At 38.2% G+C, this 25,420-nt stretch overlaps 1 protein-coding gene across 1 annotated transcript in view; it reads left to right on the forward strand.

Moving 5' to 3' along the window:
* Positions 1-25,420, forward strand: part of dock1 (dedicator of cytokinesis 1) — a 710,521-nt gene that overhangs the window by 665,724 nt on the left and 19,377 nt on the right. The window lies entirely within an intron of this gene.

Consider the following 25,420-nt stretch of genomic DNA (forward strand, 5'->3'; position numbering starts at 1 on the left):
TAGTCATTGTGGCTCTCCAGGACCATGGACCCCTGGGTTAAATGGATGGATAATTTCAGTGCATGTTTTACTTGTGATTCCTTGTCATAAAATATTTTACAATTGCGTAACAAAAATGTCAACTCCCATGTTTTTAAATATGTTAAATTAACAGCATTCAGTCTCTTAGCATTCAAGAAGTTATTTCTGCATTACTGTGAATAGTCTGTATTTATTTGGTGTCAACTTAGTAATAGTGTATTTGTGTAAATTGTCTGTTAAGGAAATAATACACAGAGCAGCATCATGATTTTGCAAATTTTTCACGTTTGTTGTCATCCTGCCAGCTGGATGGCATGGTAGCACGGTGGTTAGGTCTGCTGTTTGAAAACTGAGAGGACCAGGTCACTGTACAGTATGTGTGGTGGTTGCGGCATTTCCTTCTGTCTGCATGGGCTTACATGGAATAAGTGGTTTTCTTACCCATTCCATTAATATCCCAGCTTAACAGCCAATTTTAAATTTGTTTTGTATAATCAAGAAGAGCTTGTGTTTAATCCGTGAGAAATGGCTTTCGCCTGATGTGATGGCGTATGTTTCATCCTACACAACAATGAATTAAATAGTAGTGTTCAGAAAATATCAGTTTGTCTTTTAATATTAATCTTACAGATGAAGAAAATGGTACTAATTCAGACCGTTTTAGTAATTTGAAGTTGTAATTACAATTCTATAATTAATGTTTCTGAAAGCTAATGATTATGTTTACTATGAAATACAGTTTGTTTTGTTTAAATGAATAGTACTGTCTCGTTTTTTTTCTAATTCTTTGACTTTTTGTTTTTCACAATAAAATCTCTCAAATGTAAACAAAGAATAATTTCACCAAAATGACTGACTGTCCAGCTGGTGAATTTTTAAAAACATTTCTTATAAAGCAATTGAGGGCATTTTCGTCAAAATCTTCTCTGCCATGTTTAATTTAGAAACTAAACTACCAATGAATAAATATTTGTGGAATAAGGAAACTGGGTAATTATTATTACATTTTTCAGTCAAACAACAACATTTTTCTTATAGCTCAAACACACATCATCCTCTAAAGTATTTCTTAAATGTCCAGATTAGGAAAAGAGAAACCAGAAAAGAGTGTTTTTATAGAATTTATTTTTGCCTGCACCCTATTAAGTATGATCTTTATGTTAATCTTCTTGTTGAATGCATTCATCTCAAACATGGCCTAATGGCTGACATTTGGCATTTCCTCATATAATTGAATTTCAGTTGTTGAAAGAGTGGGGGACGGGGATTGCCACATATTCCATGTATAATCTTATCTTCAGGGCTAGACAGGAATTTCTACAAGACTACAACATTGCCCTTTATATGACTAGCAATTATCATTTGTTTGCTGTTGAGATTTGTTTACTCCCAGCCAGCATGATCTGTGTTCTGTATAGTTTAAACAACTGTTGAGCTTAATAATGTAATTGATATGTATTTATTTTTAATTTAGGATTAATGTTTCACTACCTGTAAAGTAAATACTGATATTTTGTTTGATTATATGAACCATTAAACATCTATTACATCCCGATAATATTGTAATTGATATATTTGTGTAACAATATAAGGTACTTAATTGTTAGCAGATTTCCAAATCATTTTCCTTTTTTGTTTTTATTAAATGGAATTTCTTGAAAGTAAAACTTGTAAAACAAGCGGTTAACATTCTGCATATCTATCTATCTATCTATCTATCTATCTATCTATCTATCTATCTATCTATCTATCTATCTATCTATCTATATTCTCCAAAGGAGTAGTAAATATATAATGTACCTGCTACTAATAAATTGGGATTTCACAGTCTCCGAGTATACCAGTCATGTGTTTATAGCATTTCTACATGAAAGTGGACTGTTTTCGTCTTTTAGATGCCTTTGCTGACATCCTGCAGTTCATGTTCCAGTCTCCTTTTTTTCTCAATAAAATAGCTGCACTGTATTCTGTACCATCTTATTAAATCTTTTTGGATCTTATAATTTTAGCATCCTGTCAGTTTTGACTCTGTTATGTTGGTACTTTTCTTCTCCAAAATCATAAAAATGCTTGCTCAGTTTGTTTTAATATTGAGGTTTTGTTCTGATAGTTGTGGGTGTGAGTGGCATATTTCTGTAAGATATTTTTATAATACATACAGTGAGCTTTAAAATATTTGTTTTGTTGCGTTAAAAGAAATGATATTATTGCCATCAAATTACTGTTGCCTTTTCATTTAAATTCTTTAAAAATAAACACCTAATGTATGCCAATGATTCCCCCCAATTGATCTTATTTGCAATGGCAGTGAGTCCACTTAAAGGAAGAGGGCTGAGTAGCTGATTTCTAGGTGGTGTTGTAACAATCTTGACCTCAGGTGCAGTAGACTTAAAATGATTGTGGACCTTGGGAGATTCATTCCTCCCATAAGAATCTGTGGTTCAGTATCCACTGTCTTTAGGTGTGTGTGTCCCTCTGAGCACTCTGACTGTTCAGTTTGGCTGGGGTAATGACATGAAGCATTACGGTTATGAGTTTCAATTCCTGATTGTGTCTTCTTTTGTTTTTTTTAAACAAAAAAGTAGTTAGAATGGAGCATTTCAACAACAACCAAGCAAATAATGTACCAGGCAACATTGGGTCATTAAATGCTAATGAGGCTTCAAAGACTAGAAATATTCACAAGAGTACAAATGATGATTTCACGGCGGGAAATGGGATCCCATCGACCATTGGTTGTAGTCAAAGAGCAGAAACAAGACATACATGGCCCCTTGAAATGACCATCTAAGATTCTGGCTTTATGGAAACATAAGTCAGAAAAGGAATGCCTGGCAAGAGACATTTAGACACATGTTAATACCAAACAAAGGGAAGTAAGGAACACTAAAGGTACACATAGGGTAGAGATATTAAATATCAGATTTTACTTTTAAATGATTTGAAGGTCCCAATGAGCACAGTGGCCTCCATCGTCCGTTAAGTGGAAGAAGTTTGAAACCACCAGGACTCTTCCTAGAGGTGGCCGGCCATCTAAACCGAGCGGTCAGGGGAGAAGGGCCTTAGTCAGGGATGTGACCAAGAACCCAATGGTCACTCTGTCAGAACTCCAGAGATCCTCTGTGGAGAGAGGAGAACCTTCCAGAAGGACAACCATCTCTGCAGCAATCCACCAATCAGGCCTGTATGGTAGAGTGGCCAGACGGAAGCCACTTCTTAGTAAAAGGCACATGGCAGCCTGCCTGGATTTTGCCAAAAGGCATCTGAAGGACTCTCAGACCATGAGAAACAAAATTCTCTGGTCTGATGAGACAAAGATTGAATTCTTTGGTGTTAATGCCAGGCGTCACATTTGGAGGAAACCTGGCATCGCTCATCACCAGGCCAATACCATCCCTACAGTGAAGCATGGTGGTGGCAGCATCATGCTGTGGGGATGTTTTTCAGCGGCAGGAACTGGGAGACTAGTTAGGATAAAGGGAAAGATGACTGCAGCAATGTACAGAGACATCCTGGATGAAAACCTGCTCCAGAGCGCTCTTGACCTCAGACTGGGGTGACGGGTTATCTTTCAGCAGGACAACGACCTTAAGCACACAGCCAAGATATCAAAGGAGTGGCTACAGGGCAACTCTGTGAATGTCCTTGAGTGGCCCAGCCAGAGCCCAGACTTGAATCCGATTGAATATCTCTGGAGAGACCTTAAAATGGCTGTGCACCGACGCTTCCCATCCAACCTGATGGAGCTTGAGAGGTGCTGCAAAGAGGAATGGGCGAAACTGGCCAAGGATATGTGTGCCAAGCTTGTGGCATCATATTCACAAAGACTTGAGGCTGTAATTGCTGCCAAAGGTGCATCGACAAAGTATTGAGCAAAGGCTGTGAATACTTATATACATGTGATTTCTCAGTTTTTTTATTTTTAATAAATTTGCAAAAACCTCAAGTAAACTTTTTCACATTGTCATTATGGGGTGTTATGTGTAGAATTCTGAGGAAAAAAATGAATTTAATCTATTTTGGAATAAGGCTGTAACATAACAAAATGTGGAAAAAGTGATGCCCTGTGAATACTTTCCGGATGCACTGTATATTCTATCACCTCTTTTTGATAGGTAACATATCTAGCATATCTGTAAAGCATAATATCGTTTTGTTTGTTTGTTGGTTCTTTATGCATCAATATGTTTTTACTATGTTTTTCAAGCCTCAGACTTAAAATATGGGGCACGATACGGGAACTTCTTAATGTAAGTTTGGTTTTTGACGTATAAATTTTAATCCTTTGGAAAAAGGTTCTAATGAGAGAGTGTCTTGGGTCAGAGCAAGTGCCTATAACCCCACAGCTGTCTCAAATTTTATAATAAACTTGGATCACTGGTTGTATTTAGTCATAACAGCACAAAGTTTTTTTCTTAATCAAAATTTACAGTGAACTTTGGATACAATACCCAGGGAAAGCTGGATAAGGGAGGTACAGTTTCAAGGTCCTGTATGATATGAAACAGTACAGAATGATCTATCAATGGAGAAATAGTGTCATTCAGGTTGTGATAGTGGTGTGTTGGTTGGAATGTTTGCCTTCCAACCAAGAAATCTTGATTCTCATCCATTACATTACATTATTTAATTAAGCATTTTTCTTACTATTTTTGACATAGCCACAGGGTGCCCAGGTGTAGCCATATTGTGTCTCATGTTACTTAATTCAGTTCAGGGTTATTTACAACAGAAGAAAAAAACAAAAATACTGTCATACACAGAATCTTTCCGATATCACAATAGATGACTACTATATTTAACAAGTTTACTGTTAATAAAGCTTAGTTTTTATAATTTGCCTCACCTTCTTTCCACTCATCAGGTAATCCATTTTCTGGGAAAGTTCAAAATTTTTGAACTGCCAGTACCACTGCTAGAAAAGGTCTATACTGCTGTTACCAAGGCCTCTGTAACTCTGTGGTTTAGGGCAGTGATTGTCGATGACTAAGCCAGTCTTTAAAGTATCATTTGGGCAACAGAGGAGGTAATTGGCAATAACTTGGCTCAATTCCAACAACTGTTTAGCTGCAGGTCCAAGAACCATGTAGATAAGATTATCGTTGACACTTTTCAACCTTGATATTTTGATAGGTTGATATTTAGCACTTAATGTATTATCTTATTACAGTTATTCTGTGCTATACTAAACTATAATAATGTGTATGTATTTAATGTGTATGGGTAAGCAATACCTAAGTCAGATTTCAGCAATAGATATGTAAGAAACTGATTAACAGCAAATAAGCAAATCAATGGTTGTCTGTAGTGATGGAAAAAAGAACTTGGTGAAGTTCTTTGAACTCATTTTCTTTTGTCATCATGTTGGAAAGAATATCAAAGAGCTTCCTGCATGCTTTACACTTTAAGATATAAACTATACATACAAGTAGATATCTTCTATCTCCCTTTGTATGTGCTTTATTCAGTTTACCTATTTTATAGTTTTCTTTATGGATCTTCCACATCCTTATCACAGCACAAAAACATGTAAACATACTGTATCTGCTTGGATTTTGCTCAGTTTTTTAATGTTGTGCTAAGGTAAAGACATATTCAAACCTTGGGAACTTTAAAAAAAAAAAACATTTAAGAATAATGCATTCATCCTGAAAACAAAAGTATATTTAATAATGACGAAGATATAAAGAGTCAGGCGTATCCAGCCTTCAGGGATTTTCAGGTAATTTGGAAAATTGCTATCTTTCTTACAGGCAAAGCATATACCTGAGATTAAACACTGATTTTAGACATGTGGATATATATTAAATAAGTATTATTCTTTTTCAGTGATTATTAATAAACTGGTTTTCTGTGAATCTGTCTTTTAGTTGTTACCTTTGAACTTTTAAAATTTTGCATTTATCAGAATTGGTATTAGGCTAGTTCTTAATTATGGATTTTTAGTTTCTCAGAGCTTATAATAATGAGGCAGTAGGTTTTTGGTATGTTATGTTTTCTCCCTCCTCTGATTTGGAACCTGACTACGCAGTAGATTTTCTGTCCAGGAAGTTTAGAACTGTATAGTCCATCTGATACTTGTGATTTTTATTTATTTATTTATATTTTTTAAACCTGGCTCACAATATTTTCAGTAGACTCCATCAGTTTTGTGAACCTGTTTTTGCAATGGAAGTTCATGGCAGCAGTGAAGCAGTAACCATCCCTAGCTGGTGCACCAGGCCACCACAGGGTGTATATTCTCCTGCACTATGGTATACCATCAATAAACCTAGCAGCTTATCATTGAACCATGGAAGAAAACTCAAGTCTATAGGGAACAGGCACATAAATAAAGAGAGAGTATGTAGGAAATAATATAAGAAGATTTAGTCCAGTTTACACCTTGTTCTAAATAATCACAGCATAGCATTGAAAAGCGGCCATGAGTATTTTATATTCATTTCACATTCCTGATGTAAGGTGAATGAACTAATATGTGCTTTGAGAGCAGTTTGTTAAAAACCTATAGTTCAAGGAATCTTGTGTGCATGTCTGTTTCTTTCTTCACACCAATCAAGTGTCCTTCAGTGTTATACCTCCATTTAATGAAGATTAGGACCAGGCTGTTTCAGCAAGTAAAAAGTGATCTGGATAGAGCCTACATACTGTTCATAGCTTATCCGGCAAGTTTTTCACACACAAACTCACAATCACTGCATTTTCCCAGTTTGCAGTGCTTTTTACAGTATGATGACTTTATATTCTGCACATAATTCTTGCTTTCCTATGCATCTTATTAAATAAAAAAGAAAGGTGTAAAGATTCTATATTTCCTGGATCACTTTCACAGTAGATGGGTTCATAAACAGTACACATGGTGTCAAGTTAAATGTAATGACACCCTAATTTGCAAATTTGACATTCACAGTTTCATTTATTTCAAAGTTGGCCATGAACAAACTGTAATATTTTTGGAGCTGGCCGAAAAACTGCAGATATTGCTTAAAAATATACCAACAATACTGCTTCATATGAGAGGATTTGATGAAGTCGGTCTAGTCGGTCGGTCTGGTGGACAGATGAGGTACCCACTTTTTTTCCAGCATCACATGTAACTGCATGGTGCCTTGAACTGGTGGTGGAGGCACAAATCGTCATCACGGAACACCTGGACAAGAAAGCAGAAATGTAAATCCCTGAAGAATATCATAATTCTATGACTATATAGTCTATTAGGAGTACAAATAAAATGTAGCTGCGCAGAGGCCAAATTAAAATAACTGGGTTTTAGCAGTTTTTTTTTTTTTCTTAAATAATGTACCACAATATTTGGCTACCAAATGTCTATTGGTTGGGCGGCATGGTGGCGCAGTGGTAGCGCTGCTGCCTCGCAGTTAGGAGACCCGGGTTCGCTTCCTGGGTCCTCCCTGCGTGGAGTTTGCATGTTCTCCCCGTGTCTGCATGGGTTTCCTCCGGGCACTCTGGTTTCCTCCCACAATCCAAAGACATGCAGGTTAGGTGGATTGGCGATTCTAAATTGGCCCTAGTGTGTGCTTGGTGTGTGGGTGTGTTTGTGTGTGTCCTGTGGTGGGTTGGCACCCTGCCCAGGATTGGTTCCTGCCTTGTGCCCTGTGTTGGCTGGGATTGGCTCCAGCAGACCCCCGTGACCCTGTATTTGGATTCAGCGGGTTAGAAAATGGATGGATGGATGGATGTCTATTGGTAAGGTATTTCAGATTTTAGGTGGATAACGGTAGAAGGCCGCCTCACCACTTCTTTTAATCTTGGCAATTTGTATTATAAACAGACCACCATTAGAAGATCTAAGATTAGGACTTAGAGTGTAGGGGGATAGACATTCCAAATTATAGGAAGTGCGAGATTATATAAGGCTTTATACACCATTAGTAGTGCCATCCATTATCTAACCTGCTATATCCCAACCACAGGGTCACAGGGGGTCTGCTGGAGCCAATACCAGCCAACACTGGGCACATGGCAAGAAACAAACCCTAGGCAGGGCTCCAGCCCACCGCAGGGCACACACACACAGCGCTAAAAACAAAAGTGTGAACTAATTTTTCAGCATCTAGTAATGTTTTTAGTCCTCAAGTGAAAAAATGTAGTCCTAGTAATGTGGTTAATATGTAATTTAAAGTTTAGGTCAGAGTTAATGATTACCCCTAAATTATTTATCTCAGTCTTGACGTTTAAACCTAAGGGATCAAGTTTATTACTAATACCCTTGCTATTACCATATTTGCCAATCACTAAGATTTCTGTTTTTTTCCTTATTTAGTTTGAGAAAGTTACCACTCATCCATTCAGATATACTGCTAAGACATTGGATCAGAGAGTGAAGAGCATCAGAGTCATCAGGTGTTATTGATAAATAAAGCTGTAGGTCATCTGCTTAGTTGTGGTAGCTCATCTTGTGTTCTTAGATGATCTAGCCTAACGGGAGCATGTACTGTAGATTGAAAAAAACAGCAATCTTTGTGGTACACCATATACAATATGGATCTCCAAAGTACAATCACCACAACTATCAAAGAATTTCTACCTGTTAAATAACACTGTAACCAATTTAAGATGCTGCCGAGAAAATCCCACCAATTGTCTAAGGTGATTTATAAAAATACTGTGGTCTATAGTGTCAAATGCCGCACTCAAGTCTAAAATAACAAGTAGAGATATACAGCCTCTGTCCACATTATATCACAAGTCATTTACTACTTTAACCAGTGTAGTTTTTGTACTATAATTTGTTCAAAAATCTATTAAGAATAGAATGTTTAATCAAATAATCGCTTAACTGCTTTAAAAGTGCCTTTTCTAGAATTGTAAAAAAGCAGGTTAGAAATTGGTCTTTCTGTTCAAAAGAAAATATGATATGAAGCAATTGTGAGTCAACCTTACCTGCTTTGGTGCAAATGAAAGTGTCAAGAGGTACACTGGAGAGGCAACAGCAAGACAACCCCCAAAAGGGAATGGTTTTGCAGTTAGTGGCCAAAGACTATTGCTCTCTGCTTATCCTTCTTGGCTGATTCTTCTCTAGTTTTGTGTTTTGTCAGTGTCCTTGTCACTACTGGTAGCATGAGGCGGTACCTGCAGCTGATTCAGGTTGCACAGATCATCCAGCTCCTCCAGGATGGCACATTCATATGTGCCTTTGCAAGAAGGTTTGCTGTGTCTTCCAGCACAGTTGTAAGAACATGGAGGAGAGATACCAGGAGACAGACCATGACACAAGGTCTGCTGGACAGGGCCATAGGAGGATATCAACCCAGCATCAGGCCAAGTATCTGCTCCTTTGTGCAACAACAACAACGGCAACAACATTTATTTATATAGCACATTTTCATACAAAAAAGTAGCTCAAAGGGCTTTACATAATGAAGAAAAATAAAAGACAAAATAAGAAATTAAAATAAGATAAAATAAGAAAACATTAGTTAACATAGCAAGGAGAAACAAGAGGAGCCCTACAAAATTACCTCCATACATACAAACATTTATTTATATGCCGTGTGTAAAATTATGTTTACAACAAAAATAGAAAGCAAAGTGCATGTATGGTTTGACCATGAAGCCTTCTATAGCAGGCATGTCAAACACGCGGACAGCCCACCTGACAGATCCTAGTTAGCATTAAACTTGTACAAAATGATTACTATCGTTTGTGATTGAATCATTCTGCATCTTCGGCGTTACTTATTGACTTTTCTTACTTCTGACGATAGCACGTTTTCCCATGGCATTACGGTACCGGAAATGTCATCTGCTAGTATAGTTGCAGCTGCGGCGTCAGCTCCTTGATACCCTAGGCATGACACTTCTCCAGCCCGACGAGCCTTGACCAAAGTTAATGAGCCAGGATGTAGCAACTGAAGTGCTAGGCTGCAGCAGCCTGGCAGGCTACACTACGGGCTGGCCTGCTGAGACTGGCCACTGGGCAGAACTGACCATCACGAGTAGTAATAACTCACATATTTTCACGTAATGGAGCAGGAGATTGACAGGCAGATCGGTGCGGCGTCCGCAGTGATGCGGACTCTGCATCGGTCTGTCCTGGTGAAAAAGGAGCTGAGCCGTAAGGCAAAGCTCTCAATTTACCGGTTGATCTACGTTGCTACCCTGACCTATAGTCATGAGCTTTGGGTAGTGACCAAAATGACGAGATTGCGAATACAAGCAGCTGAAATGAGTTTCTTCCACAGGGTGTCTGGGCTTTCCCTGAGAATATCCAAATGGAATTGATTGAACTGCAGTCAGATTCTATTATGAAGGCAAAATACAATGAATTTGGTGTGCCAGGCTTGTATGCTTACCTGCCCCCCTCGTATGTGCAAATCCGTAAGATGGCATCAAGAGTACTGTCAATGTTCAGAAGCACTTCCCTTTGTGAGCAATTGTTTTCGTTAATGAAAATTACCAAAACCCCGCATTGCTCAAGACTTATTATCAAGCACCTTTCATCCCTCATAAAAGTTGCAGCTGCACAAGGTTTCAAGCCTGATATTGACGAACTGGTTACTAACAAGAGATGCCAAGTGTCGGGACAAAAGACAGATCTCAGACTGTAAGACTCTTATATAAGCACCTAGCTAAGAGGCTAAGACTCTAATTGTACGCTGTTATACGGAGATTGTAAGGAAATAAATTGCTTTTCTTTGAACTTTAAGTGTTATATTTTTTAAAGTTTTCAGTATTGGAAAGAAAGCTACAGCAACTTCGTATAATAGTATTTGTTACAGTGCGGCCCGCTGACGCACGTATAGTAGTCGAAGCAGCCCACCAATGGTAGTGAGTTTGACATGCCTGTTCTATAGGATTGCACTATTTTCTTCATTTGACAAGTACTGCTTGCTTTCTTTTATGTTTGAAACAGGTCACCCCAGAAAAATGTGTTTTTTAATTACCCAGACAGTTTATTGTCTTCACCTTTTACCATATTTTTAATTACTCTTTGTCATATTGAGCAGCATTTCTACTTGCTTGAAGAATAGCATTTTAATGAGGTCAGAAGGTGCAGAGGTGTAGCTGAAATAAGAATGCCCATAGGAAAAAAGCTCATGAAGCTCATGATAGCATTAAATTGTCTTCCTGTTCCAATAGTTTTAACAACCTTTTTATTCAGTTACAACACTTCACACCTCTCTATGAATAAGGAAAGACTGTTTCTAAATTTTAGCTTATATGTAATTTTTCTGCTTAAGCCCTGATTTGATTCCATGATGTGTGACATCTGTCATATTAGTTGTATACTGTCCTGATCAAACTGTGTGTGTATTTTTGTTTGATTGTGCTATGCAATAGACTTGTGATCTATCCAGGATTTCACTGGTTTTCAGTTCCCGAGTCTTCTCTGCATGGAATTTGCATGTTCTCCCAGTGTCTGCGTGGGTTTTTTTCCACAGTCCAAAGACTGTGGGTTAGGTGGTTTAGTGATACTAAATTAGCCCTAGTGTCTGCTTTGAGAGAGTGTGTGTGTGTGTGTGTTTGCCCTGCGATGGATTGTTGCCCTCTCTAGGGTTTGTTCCCACCTTGCACCCTATGCTGGCTGGTAAAGGCTCCAGCGCCTCCCACATCTCTGTTCATGACTAAGTGGGTTAGAAAATGAATGACTGATGCAATAAAGTGGAATTGTTCATATGTGCAGAGGTGTTGAGGGCCAGACAGAGCTAGTCTCTATCATGCTGGCTCCCACTCATATACATATGAAGTATTGTTTTGTTTTTAACCCACAGTTTTGATTTTTGCATGTCCTTGACAGCAATCAAAAACAGCTTATTTCATTTGTCATCAACAAAAAAATCTGATTGAAACGTGTCTGATATTCTTTCCTTCATTTTAATGGCTTTATAAAAAGATTTCTTTTCCATATCTGTTATGCTCATTTTTGCTGCCTCAGCCAACAAATGATTCCACACTAATTTAGTTGTAGGTTACTGTGTAAGGAACATTTCCCATTTTCTTAATTGGCAGCTGTGTGGGCACACATTGTCTAAGACAGTAAAGTTTAACATAAAAACAATTATACAAGTCACCTCTGCTACACTTATGCCAAAAAGACCCTTATTCCTTGACCACCGACTCCTGCCTACATCATTAAAATTCTGTCTAGAAACAAGTCTTTGAAACAGTGAGTAGGCCAATGTCGGATGTCTGTTGATGTTGAATAAGCAATTATGAAAGTTCTCTGAGGATTTGTTATTTGCAGATTTGTAACTAAGTGTAGTTTTTAAGATAATTTTTAACTGGAGATAATATAGCCAAGTTCAGAGGTCATATGTCCTCATTGGTTTCAACAGAATCACTGACTCTAGTATTTTTTTTAACCTATTGTTATTTCTAAATACTATATTTCAAACAAGAAGGCCAATCAAGAGAAAATTAACTACAAATTAGGCAAGTAATAGTAAAGGTTTAAAAAAGTGTTTGGAGAACAAGAAGAAGGGTGGACCTGTATGAATGTTGTATAAGTAATAGGAAGATATTTTGTCTGAGCTGAAATGTGACATATCTTTTCATTTCTTTCTATGCTATATGGCCAAATGCATACAATATTGAGTTCAGATGTTTCACCCACAACTGTTGTTGTCAGGTGCATAAAATCAAACACACAGCCATGTAATCTCCATTGACACACATTGGCAGTAGAATGGACCATACTGAAGAGCTTTGCACCTTTAAACTTGGCACTGTCCTAGGATAGCATCTTTGCCACAAGTCAGTGCATGCAATTTCTGCTCTGGTCAGCCATAAGTGCCATTATTGTGAAGTGGAGTCATCTTGGAGCAACAATAGCTCAGCCTTGAAGTAAGAGAACACGTAAACTTAGAGCATGGCCACCAAATTACTGAAGTGCAGGGTGTATAAAAAATGTGTACCTTCTCTAGCAGACTCTCAACAGAGTTTCAGACTTTCTCTGGACACAACATAAGAACAAGAACTGTATATCAGGAGCTTCATGAAATGAGTTTCCATGGCCAAGCAGCTGCATACAAGCCCAAGATCATGATGTGTGGTGGCAAATGTAGGCCGGAGTGGCATAAAGCACATCACTATTGAACTTTGGAGCAGTGGAAACATGTTTTCTGGAGTAATGAGTCATGTTTCACTATCTGGGAGTCTAATGGACTAGTCTGAGTTTGATGGATCCCAGGAGAATGCTACCATCCAAATAGCCTATTGCCTACAGTATAGAAAAAGGAGCGTCAAAAAATCTGAGGCTGTTTTTCAGTGTTTCGGCTAGACCCATTAGTTCCAGTGTTGGGACTGTTAATTCTACAGTATACAAAGACATTTTAAGCACTTGTACATCTCCAACTTTGTGGCAACAGTTTGATGAAAGACCTTTTTGTTCCAACATGACTGTGCCCCTGTGCACAAGGCCCAGTCCAGAAGGACAAGTTTAGTATGGAGGAACTCGAGTATCCTGCTCAGAGCCCTGACCTCAACCCCACCAAACACTTTTGGGATTAATTGTAATGCTGATTGCAAGCTAGGTCGTCTCTTCCACAATCAGTACCTGACTTCACAAATGCTCATTTGGTTAAATAGGTACAAATTCCAACAGAGACACTCCAAAATCTTGTGGAAAACCATCCCAGTAGAGTGGAGGCTGGTATAGCTGTAAAGGGGGGTTTGTTTGGGGGCTGTTCCGTATTAATGCCCAGGGTTTTGGAATGCGATGTCCACTAAATTTGTATATAGTAGGTGTAATGGTCAGGTGTCTACAACCTTTTAGTCAAATAGTCACTTTAAGTCAGTTTTTTGATCGTAACTTTTATATCTTGAAAGTTTATACTTTATTTAGTATAGACTGGCTTCCCATTAGATGTCTCTTTTTGGCGTAAACCTGTTGAAAAGTGAACGGCTTTTTCTTTGTGTAATCTTTTTGCATTACCCAGGACTGAAGGAAGCCAACTTGATTTGTGCTATTATTTTGAAGATGTAGTTTAAACCTGGTGGTACACGATTGTTTTGCTTTTGAAAAGATGCATCTTTCAAAGCTTAAAAACATGATTGTCCTTTATATAGGGTGAGCCAAAATAAAGTACCATATTTCTCAAGGTCATTGTGCGAGGTAGATGCAGCCGAGTGAGCTGGGGTGGGGATCTTTTGATAGGCAATCCTTTGTACTTTTCAGTCAGCAACATGCCCTGGTCTGCTGCGCACCATGCTTTTCTTGTCAAAGCATTCTTCAAAAACAACAAATCCATCATCACTATGCAACGTGCCTTCCAAACACACTTCAGCATTCCTCCTAACGCTAACGTCCCAAATCGGTAACAGTTCTTCAGTGGATGACTAACTTTAGATAGACCAGTACATCACTAAATAGAAAATCTCTAGGCTGTCCTCAGACTGTACGATTAATTTCCATCCATACAAAATGATGTTAGTGCAAGAACTCATTGAGAGAGACTGGGAGACCCATAGAGAGTTGTGAGCAAACATTCTGCAAACCAAGATACCATCGTCATGTGCTGCAATGAGGCACATTTCCAATTAAATGGTTGCGCAAATAAGTAAAACTTTCACTACTGTGCTGAAACCAGCCCTCATGAACTTCATCAGAGATCCCTGCACATTGAGCGTGTTTCAGTTTGTTGTGCTGTTGCAGAATTTGGCATTGTAGGCACTTACTTTTTGAGGGGGGGGGCAAACTTACCGTCACCTTAGAACGTTACATTTAAATGCCAGAGAACTTTCTGCTGCCCCAACTGGAAAAAGTGGATGTGGTGGATGCCTGGTTTCAACAGGATGGAGCAACTGCTCATATAGTGCGGAGATCCATGCAAGTTTTACGGGAGATGTTTCCGGGGAAGCTGATCTCCCTGTGCAGCGATGTTGGGTGGCCTTCACGTTCGCCTGATCTCACTACATGCAATTTCTTCTTGTGGGGCTATCTCAAGTCAAAGGTATACACACACCAACCTGTAAACCTTGAAGCCCTCATGTACGCTGTTTGCCACAAAATCAACACTGTTTCCTTTAACATGGCCAAACAAGTCATGCAAGCATCTCAGCTCAAAGAGAGTATTGCTAATGATGGCCACCACCTTGTAGACATCATTTTTAAAACCCAGTGAAGAAAATCAATTTTGTACACCCTTTCTTGTATTGTAATGAAATTTATTTTATCGTGTATCATTTTTGTACAATCAACATTTGAAATGTGGTACTTCTTTTTGGCTCACCCTGTACAATATAATATTTAGCAAATGACCCAGCTTCTTATCAATGAATAATTACAAAATTACATATTTTGTCCTCCCCAGACTTAAGTTTCAATTTTGCAGTTGTTCAAAGACATGTAACTTATGAAATATTAAAAACAAATATGTACTTTTTACCTGATTCATACTCATTATATATGCAGGACATTGATTCTTAACATTATGATTTGGCAAATTACCTGTGAATCCTGTAATTGAGTAAACATTAAGTAGTGCTTCAAGGTGTTTTATGTCCATTTTTAATGTATTGTGCTATTTTGTTGTTTTGTACATCATTAACTAAAGTAGAAAAAATAGCCCACTGTTTGGATGGGACTTAAGACCTTCAGCAAAATCTCTGTTGGTCTACATCCATAATATCCTTGGACTTTGATACCTTCTAATTTAGAGCTGCAAAACTTATAAATCTTAAAAGTTCCTAAGGATTCTGAAATAATGATGTGCAAAATTAAGTAGTCAGGTGTCACTTTATAAAAAGAAGCTTTCTGAAGGGCAAAGAGATTCTATAAATCATTCTGTTGCCATCATAGTTTGAGCCCAACCCCCGCACTTTAAGCATACATCTCCAGTTTAACAACAAATGCATAACTGACAAGAGGCATATGTGAATGTGATTAATTACCTTGACATCTAAATTCCCGACTGCCTTATTTTGTGAAAGTCCATTGAATAAGCAAGTCCCTAGTGGCTCATCTGGCAAAGACATGTGTTGCAACACACGCTGAGTCATACAGTTATCTTTTGAACTTAGTACCATCAACCTTAGCATATCTTTTCAGCAGTGACACCAAAGAGAAGGGGAAAATTACTTATACACTAGGTTAAAGACTGAGCAACATTTGCTTCATGTTGCCGGATGAACGTTGATTGTGATTTGTCAGATGCAAGTCACTATACATGTATGTCATTATACAAGTAGTGTGGATTCTAATTAGGTAGTATTGAAACATTAATTGGCTTGTTTTAAACAGTTATAAGAATATGAAAAAATCTAAAAGGGAAAACTATTGTTAGTATTATTACAAATGGATAAATATCTAGTTATCACTCTCATTAGTTCGTTAATTGGGTGTTAACACATTTCATGAACTTCTTTATTTGTATTTGGAGCGTTTTGTTATTCCCAGTAAACCAAAATATTACAGCAAAAGCATTTTATTTTTTACAATTATTTCTAAATTATAAAGTCTGTTTCTTCTTTCATTCATTAATTAATTTTCCACTGCTTATCCGAAGCCGAGTCAAGGCAGCAACAGTCTTAGCAAAGAAGCCCATATCTCCTTTTCCCCAGCCACATTTGCAAACTCATATTGCAGGACCCCAAGCCGTTCCCAGGCCATCTGCGAGATATAATCTGCCCAGCTAGCCCTACGGTTAGGGATCTCTTCCCATCTGGTCTGTATCAGATGCCCGAATCACATCAATTGGCTCCCCTCGATGTGGAGGGCCTTTCTAAGGGAAAGCCCAGTCATCCTGTGGAAAAAGCTAATTTCAACCACTTGCACCTGCAATCTTATTCCTTTGGTCATTAACCAAAGCTAGTGACCATAGTTGAGGGTGGTGATGTAGATCAACTGGTAAATCAATAGCTTCACTTTCTGGGTCAGCTCCTTCACCACTACAGACCGAAATAGAGGCCACATCACTGTGCTCACCACCCCTATTTGTCTGTTGATCTCACCATTCCTTTTCCCCTCGCTTGTGAAGAAGACCCTCGGGTACTTAAACTCCTCCACTTTAGAAAGTAACTCAGCTCCTACTTGGAGAGGACAGTCCACCTTTTTCCTACTGAGGTCCATGGTCTCAGATTTGGAGGTTCCGATCCTCATCCCTGCCCCTTCACACTCAGTCCAGAGTAAAGAAGAGTTCATCCTCTTTCCAGGGGTTTAGTTCCAGAATCAAGCGAATGGGTGGGATGTGAGCCCAACTATATCTAATTAGTAGCTTTCTGGCTCACCCCCCAACTCCTGCTCCTATAACCCAAGAGAGGTACTGTTCCAGGTCCCACGAGTCAGCTTTTGTGTCTGGGTTCCAGGAGGGCATATGCCACACACACACGTTTTTTCCCACACCTTAAAAAAGCGGAAAGCTTAATTTCCTTTTCCTTATTCCCTGTTCCAATAATTGTGCACTTATGGGGTTATTTTACGGTTGAGATTGTTTTCTGTAATTTTATTTTCAGTTCCCATAATCTATCTATATCTATTTTATTATTATTGTATAAAAAAAAGTTGACTCACTCACTCATTAACAAATACACTATTTCGTATTTAGTTTAAAAGCAATTCAACTGAAATTTGGCAGGATGGTAAACCCAGGACACTAGGTATCTGCTAAGAAAGGATATAATCAATATATTAGTATTTAGTGGTAAAGCAACCCCACCCAAAATAGAAAAGCTAAATATTCCAAAATCTCAAAAATGCTTTGACAGATTTGATTGAAATTTGGTGACATTATAGAAAAAAGAAAATCTGACGACATTTTTGTTGTCAATACTTATTAATGTTATGCTAACTTGTATGCTCTCCGCCGAGAGCATGCTTTAGGCAAATGAAGTACACAGCTGATGTTCCACTTGAATAGCACCACCAACCAATGGATGACAGTGTGGTGTCCTGGACAAGAAAAAAGAGATGTAATCACATCTTGAAATAGAAATTTCATCAAAGTTCAGGAAGTACTGTTTTTCCTCTTGACTACTGGTACTCTTAGAAGCATTCTGACTGTCATATTTGTTATTTGTTCCGTTGACAACCTGGTGTGAAGTATTGAGCACTATGAAACATTCTTATATGAATAACGAGTAGGAGGTTCATAGGTGTGCGGTGGGACCCCGTGAAGTATCATTTAGTGCTGCAAAGCACCAACTCATAATTGACACCCAAACGTTTGGTGAGGGGAATAGTGTTGACTCCTGGATTTTCAGAAGCCAAGGGTGCATTACTGAAAGGTGACAGTCACAATAAGGGCTGCCGAACTCTTCCAGCTGGACAGGAAAGGGTGTGAGCGGAGTGATAACAACTATTTGAACATTCGAAAGGGAACAAAGCTGTAGAATTGTGTTTTGCAATAACCATCAGCAAAAGCCAAATTACAAGGAAAAAGCAGGATTTGATCTATGGCAGTAATGTTTTACTAATGGACAATTGTGTGTAGCATATTCAAGAGTAAGCCACTCCAGTGACCTAATAATAATAATATCTCCTACATATTACTTGACTCACACCTTTATCCCAATCAACTTAAAACATTTGAGATACATTGGTTATGTTTCTTTTGTTTTTCCAATTGGGGTACAGTAATGGTGAAGTTACTTTCTTATGGTCACAGAGTCAGTAGCAGGATTTCATCCCACAACCTTATTGTTTGAGTCCTAGTTTGAATGTCTTAACCACTACGGCACACTGATTGCCAATAATATTAGCTCCTGGTAAAAAGAGAAGAAAACAAAACTATGAATATTGTGTACAGAAAAGCACTTAGTTACATAGTAAATCTAATATACCTGGTTAACCGATGGCAGTATAATGGTGGCCCCATTGTCCAAGCCAAGCCAGATAACACAGTCAGTAATAAATATGTGTAGTTATGTAAGCTTCAATATTCTAATTTACCACTGCTGTAAGTAAAAGCATTCCTTAATACTGGTGTTTTAAAAGATAACTTTACTTCCACATCTTGTGTGCACCAAAATGATAGAAAGCATCCAGCAAGCACTATTGATATGCCTTCATTTTTTATTAATTAGCCACTCTAGTTTCACAAAATGTGAAATCTAGATTCTTCATTTCTTGTGTCTTAGTTACTTAATGCAATATAATTATATATGTCGCTATTGCTTGAAGTACAAATGTTTTGTGATTTTTTTTTTTCCCAGCTAAAACTAAAAGTTTACTGTTAGAACAAAATTTAATTCACTGCTATCTTTATAGTATTAGTATGAGAGTAATACATTTTTATTATATGACAGAGGAGTTTCGTTTGTTGCCTCACCATATAGTAAGTATAATGGGCCACAAGAAAAAACACACATTGGACTTTTCATTTGAACCAACTACAATTATTCTATACAGTGTGGACAGTAGGGGGCACTCCAGCTCCTCAAACATCCAACACAAGCAGGCTCAAAGCACAAAGAATCTTTATTTGTGGCAAACTCTTCCCTTTAAGTGTTTTCCATCACAATCACAGCCACAAGTACAATAAAGCACAATAAGTCACTCTTTGTCTTCTCTCTCTCAGTCACTCACTGCCTCCTCCACTCCTCCTCACAAGCTTCGTCCACCTCCTCCTGACTCGGACCTCTCAATGTGAGATGCAGGCAGCTCCTTTTATCTGATCCCCCAGGAGTGCTTCTGGTGATAAGATGCTGCAGCTCTGAAGCAGTTCTGGGTAATGTTGGACCCCCACAGATATTGGGGCTCTCGAAGTTCCCTTGTACTGTAATACCTGGCACGCCTTGTGGGGGCCTATGCGGGGATCCGAGCCTGGTCTCGCTGCCATCTAGCACTCCGGGGAAGGTAGTGCCCCATGCATATGCTCTCCCCCAGTCCTTCGGTTCCAAGGGCATCCAGGCCAGGTAAGGAACGGGCTGTCCCTCGCAACAGTAAATTTCATTTGTCTTGTGTTATTAGTTGTATTTGTAGCTTCTTGTAAGCTTAAATAAGGTGTATATTTCTTTATAAATAAGGCTACAGAATCATACTAAAAACAATGCTAAGCTGATGTTTCACGTATGATCCTCTTTCTCGTTTGAAAATTTTACAGTATATTGTTAAATAATATATACCCCATATACAGTCCCAAACTATTTATCCATTGTGCTCAGTAAGCTAAAATAACCTACAGATTTCAATACAATAACAGTGTTCATGAAAAAATAAGAGCATATATATCTGTGCTTTTTTGCAAAGTATTGTTTAGTAAATTGTTGCTAACATTTCCAAAATTCTGTTCTGCTTTCTACACACTGTGGTTATTATTTAAGTGTTTATTTTTTTAAGTACAAATTGATACCTACCAAATGCAATAAATACCTTAACAGAAAATAAGCTTACTGCTTAATCCTGTATACTAAATGAGATAAGAACCTGTTTTCAACATATTAAAAGCTTAAGGAAATGACACATGCAGATAATGTAAGCATAATTTATAGCAATGCTTATGAAGCGGCTGTTAGGTAACACTGCATCCTAAGTGCAAGTGGCAGCCAATTTAATTTGCCATGCAAAATACAATAATGGATAAGCTTGGTTGACTATGACAAAAGTTGCCACTTAGCTGTACAAATCAGGTGCTTTCTACTAACGCTGGTGATAAATCACTGTCAGTCAATTCATGCCAGTCTCTGCTTTAAACTGAAATTGATAGATCAAGTAATCACGTGTTACTTCAAAGTTGAACCAAGGGTCGAAGATTTGTTTTTGTCTTAAATGAGCTTACGATGACCGGCCCCTGTGAAAGATCAGTTTGTTCTCCAAAAAAAGTGGAAGAAATAAGGAAAACGTCCTCCATGTTAAATTTTATTTGCGACATTGGTACTGTTTACGGTACATATTCATGAATAAACAAGCCAAGTGACTTCTAATATAAAACATTTTCAAGCCCCCTAAAAAGTATGAGTCTTATATGCTATAGTAATTAGGATTCCTGATTTAACTATCTGATCTTTATCTACAAATTTTACAATGCTCTTTGTAGTGAACTAGATGGTTGAAAAGAACATTTTATTAATTTCTAATAGTATAGCTCGAATTAAAAATGCACTTATTGACTGGGGCTAAAATGAGCTCTCAGAGTAAAGCACAAATGGCTGCTCTGAGCAATCTTCAAAGCAGTCAAAGTAATCATTGACATTACTGGGAGGTTTTAATTATGAATGAACAGGTATACTGATCATTATGTGACTCTTGAAGCTTTGAAGAAAGGGTTCTTCAGGATACTTCTTAGACATCTGTATAATTGCTTTAAATCTTATGTTTTATTGGTCTCCTTTGAGATGTAAGTGCACACTTACATTTTGGAAAGCAACATCAAAGACACATTAGTAATATAATTGTACTCGAAATGGAATGTTACCGTCTCCTTGTGTAAATGGACAATATTGATTCATCATTAAATAGAATTGTTAATATTAAACAATTTACACAACTATACATATATTGAATCATTCCTTAAATTAAAATAAAAACTATCTGCTTTTCAAATTTTAAAGTGTTGTATTTTACAAATCATTAATTAAATAATTTCTCGAACATGTGGGACTGGTGTTTCTTTATGCAGCATTGCTTGGTAAAGTAGTATTTTCTTAAAGCACATCAGGGCTTTTTGTCCTACTGAACTGTTCAGAATATAAAAATATATACTGTACACTGTTCAGTTACTGTATAATTCTTAAAATCAACACTGATATTTACTTTGATGCTTATTCTAAATTTTGAGATCAGTTTGTGTTGTTAAATTTAAACAATCTTTTATGAAATAATTGCTATCAAGGAAATCCTTGTACATTATTGTTTGTTTTATAATGCACAGATTGCTTATTGATGTTTTATAGTGTATTTATTGAAATTATCTTTCCAATAAATGGAAACCGTGAAACACAGCTTTTATGAACAATGCATTTTAAACTGGCTACTGTAGGGGTTTCCTCCCACCATCACCACATGGTGGGAGAGCCTCTACCCCAACCCATTACCCCCAATGTATCTACACTAAGCCAGCCAAAAATAAGTTTTTAATTTTGAAAACAGAAATATCATGGGATTTTTTTAAAGAAAACAGTGAGAAGCTGGTGTGTTGTGTGACTTGACATTGTAAATTACTCAGTTTTCATTACTCCGTTTGCAAGAAAATTTTCTATGAGAGCGCAGGGAGCTCTTTACAACCTAAAACTCAAATGTGGTACTCTCAGACCCTAAAGAACTACATTGGTTGCAGGTTTTCATTCGAGACAATTTTTTAATTAGTAGCCAATTACTGATGTTAATGTAAGAGCCTTTTTTTCCTAAGTCTAGTTGAGTTTTTTATGATTGATTATATCTGGTAATTTGCAGTAATTTGTTTTTGCTAATGTTCGTGAATTCAACATAAACAGTTTACTGAGGGTTTGTGTTATCCCATACGCCAATTATTCTTAATTGCCTTTTATTGTTACTTTCTTAATAAACTGTGATTGAGTTATTCTTCCACTATAATCATAAGCTGAAATTCTTAACTCAACTTAACATGAGTCAAAACTCCTCTATGGAACTCCTGTCTGGCATAAGCTGTATTTGGATCATTCCATCTAATAAGACACTATCGATCACAGCCAAATAACACTTGTGCTGATATATACAAGCTGAAAGACATTTCTGTCTTGTATTGTTTATTGTCTTGGTCAGTGAGAAAAATGTCTGTCAAGGTTGCACAACACTTTACACCAGTGGCTTTATGTTCACCCATTAAGCCAATGACAAAAATATTAATGCCTTCCTTTACTTAATGTCAGCAATAGCTTCCTGCTGTTTGTATCATGCCTGATAGCCTGTATCAATCCTACTAAGCCTGAATTCAGCATATGCTCTAAAGCAGATCCTCTGTTGCTCTGGGTTCAGCCCAGCTAAACCAACCCTTCTGCTTCAAGTGGAAATTAACTGTTAGTCCTTAGCAGTAGAAGACATCCCCATTAAAAGACACCGAGGTGTACAAGCAGGAGAGACCATGTGAAAAAGCAATGCATTTGATTTGGTGAAGAAAGTTTAAATGATTACCAAATTTCAGAAGTTGTATTTTATCCTATCAAAATAGCATCACTGTGAACTCTCAATTATTGTAACTTCAATACAGCACCAGATGCAACCAATCTTAAGGAGACCTCAAGAAAGAAACACAAAGAGTGTTCATTCTTCTCCTTCCACATATGGCAGTGAAAATCTCTCTATTGGTCCTGAAGAGAGAAGACTTCAGAACAAAGCATCACCCCCATCTTGGGATATAAGAGAAACCAGACTAATTTGACAATCATTGCGTTGCACTTTTGCTTTCAAGGTTAATATAACAGACACCAGTGAAGATAGATAGATAGATAGATAGATTGGTGTTTATTGTCATTGTCACTTTAACAAAGGAACAATGAAATTGAAGATGCAGTCGACTCAGTGTGAGGCATAAATTAAAAAGACAAGAAGAGAGTAAATAATAACAAACCAAACAGTAATAAAAGTACAAATTGCACTTGTTGACTTAAGGTCTATATTGCACATTGGGAGAGAATGATATGGAGCAGTTTTATTCTGAGTTCAGGGCCATGGTTGCTTTTGGATAAAAGCTGTTTTTAAGGTGGTTTGTCCTGGTTTTCATTGCTCTGTATCTCTTGCCCGATGGCAAAAGCTGGAAGAGGCAAGGAGGTGTAGATTTGTTCCAGAGTGGAGAGGGTACAACCAATTGTTCTCTCCGCTGTTCTGATGACTCTGTGGAGTGCTTTCCTTTCTGAGGAAGTGCAGCTGCCGTACCACACACATAGTCCATACGTGAGCACACTCTCGATGCAACAGTGATAAAAGGCAAAGAGCAGATTTTTGGAGCGATGGTTCTTTCTGAGGATTCTCAGAAAATACAGTCTCTGCTGCGCCTTCTTTAGCAGTTCCTTGGTGTTGGCGCTCCAGGCCATCCTCCAGCTCAATGCCCAGAAACCTGAACACTGGCACCCTCTCCACACAGGCCCCGCCAATGATGAGTGGCTGGATGTCAGTTTAGTTTTTTCTAAAGTCAATAACAAGCTCTTTCGTTTTTGTGGTGTTGAGGAGCAGGTTATTGACTGTGCACCACTGTGACAGCCGCTCCACCTTGTCCCTGTATGTTCACCTTACCCTCCTTGTCCAAGATGAGTCCGACCACCGTCGTGTCATCCACAAACTTTATGATCTTGTTGCTATGGTGAGTGGGGACAGTCATATGTGTAGAGGGTTTAGAGGAGCAGGCTGAGCACACAACCCTGCAGCATCCCAGTGTTGAGGCTGAGAGCAATGGATGTGTGGAGACCCAGCCTGACCCTCTGGGAGTGACCAGACAGGAAGTCCGGTATCCAACTGCAGGTGAGTGATAGAAGTCCCAGATCTGCCAGTTTGGACACCATTCATTGTGGGAGGATGGTGTTAAATGCTGAGCTGAAGTCTACAAAGAGCAGTCTGGCGTAACTCCCCTGCTGCTCCAGGTGGGTCAGGGCAGCATGAAGGGCTGTGGCCACAGCGTCCTCCGTGGATCTCTTCGCTTTGTAAGTAAGTTGAAATGGGCCTAGGTCCGTTGGCAGGCAAGCGATGATATGACTCTGCAACAGCTTCTCAAAGTACTTCATGATGACAGATGTGCCACTGGGCGGAAATCATTCAGACTGTTGGTGATGGAATATACTAGGATATGTCTACCTGGTTGTTTGTGACAGCAAAGTTGAAAGTAATAACCTGTGTAATAAATAAAACTTTAGCTTAAAGCTAAGCTAAACCGAGATGAGTTTAGATGAAGTAAAGTTTTGCTTAGTTGTTGAAAGGCTCTAAATATGTTGTTCAAGAATAAAATAGAGTGTGCTCCTAAAAGAACTATTAATTGATTTCATCTGTGCATATCAAAACCCAGAATGCTACAATGTATTTTCCTGTTTCAATATATGCATGGAAATATCCAACTTCTATTAACCTTATGTCCCGAGTAGACTGTATTATTTTATTTATAACAGCTAGCAGTTTGGGTTATTCATTTAAGAATAGTCTATTTCCACATCTGTACTGTGCGTAGAGAATGTGAAAGTTCAATTCTCTCTGCCTAGGCAAATTAGGATAAGTTGAAATTGGCTTGGTTGGAAAAGTGGGGGTCATGTCCCCTGTGGAGTTTTTGTGCAGTCATAACAGGGGGTGGGGGAAGAGGGGCTGGGTTCTTGAAGATCAGGGGCTAGAAGCCTAAATCCATGAGGGGTACTCTCAACGATCAGAGGTTGGATGCCTGAGATCAGGGGTCTGAAGCCCCAGGAGCTAGTTCCCCCCCCCACAACAACACCACTGAATTGAAACACATCTCTCTATGTAGTCTTGGCATCCTGCCTTAGATGAGAGAGGAATAAACAGATAGATATATACCATACTTATTAGAAAGCATAGTTTTAATATAGCTTTTAAAAATCTCTGTACTTC

Source organism: Polypterus senegalus, chromosome 1, assembly GCF_016835505.1.
Source record: "Polypterus senegalus isolate Bchr_013 chromosome 1, ASM1683550v1, whole genome shotgun sequence".
In the NCBI taxonomy this organism is placed as follows: domain Eukaryota; kingdom Metazoa; phylum Chordata; class Cladistia; order Polypteriformes; family Polypteridae; genus Polypterus; species Polypterus senegalus.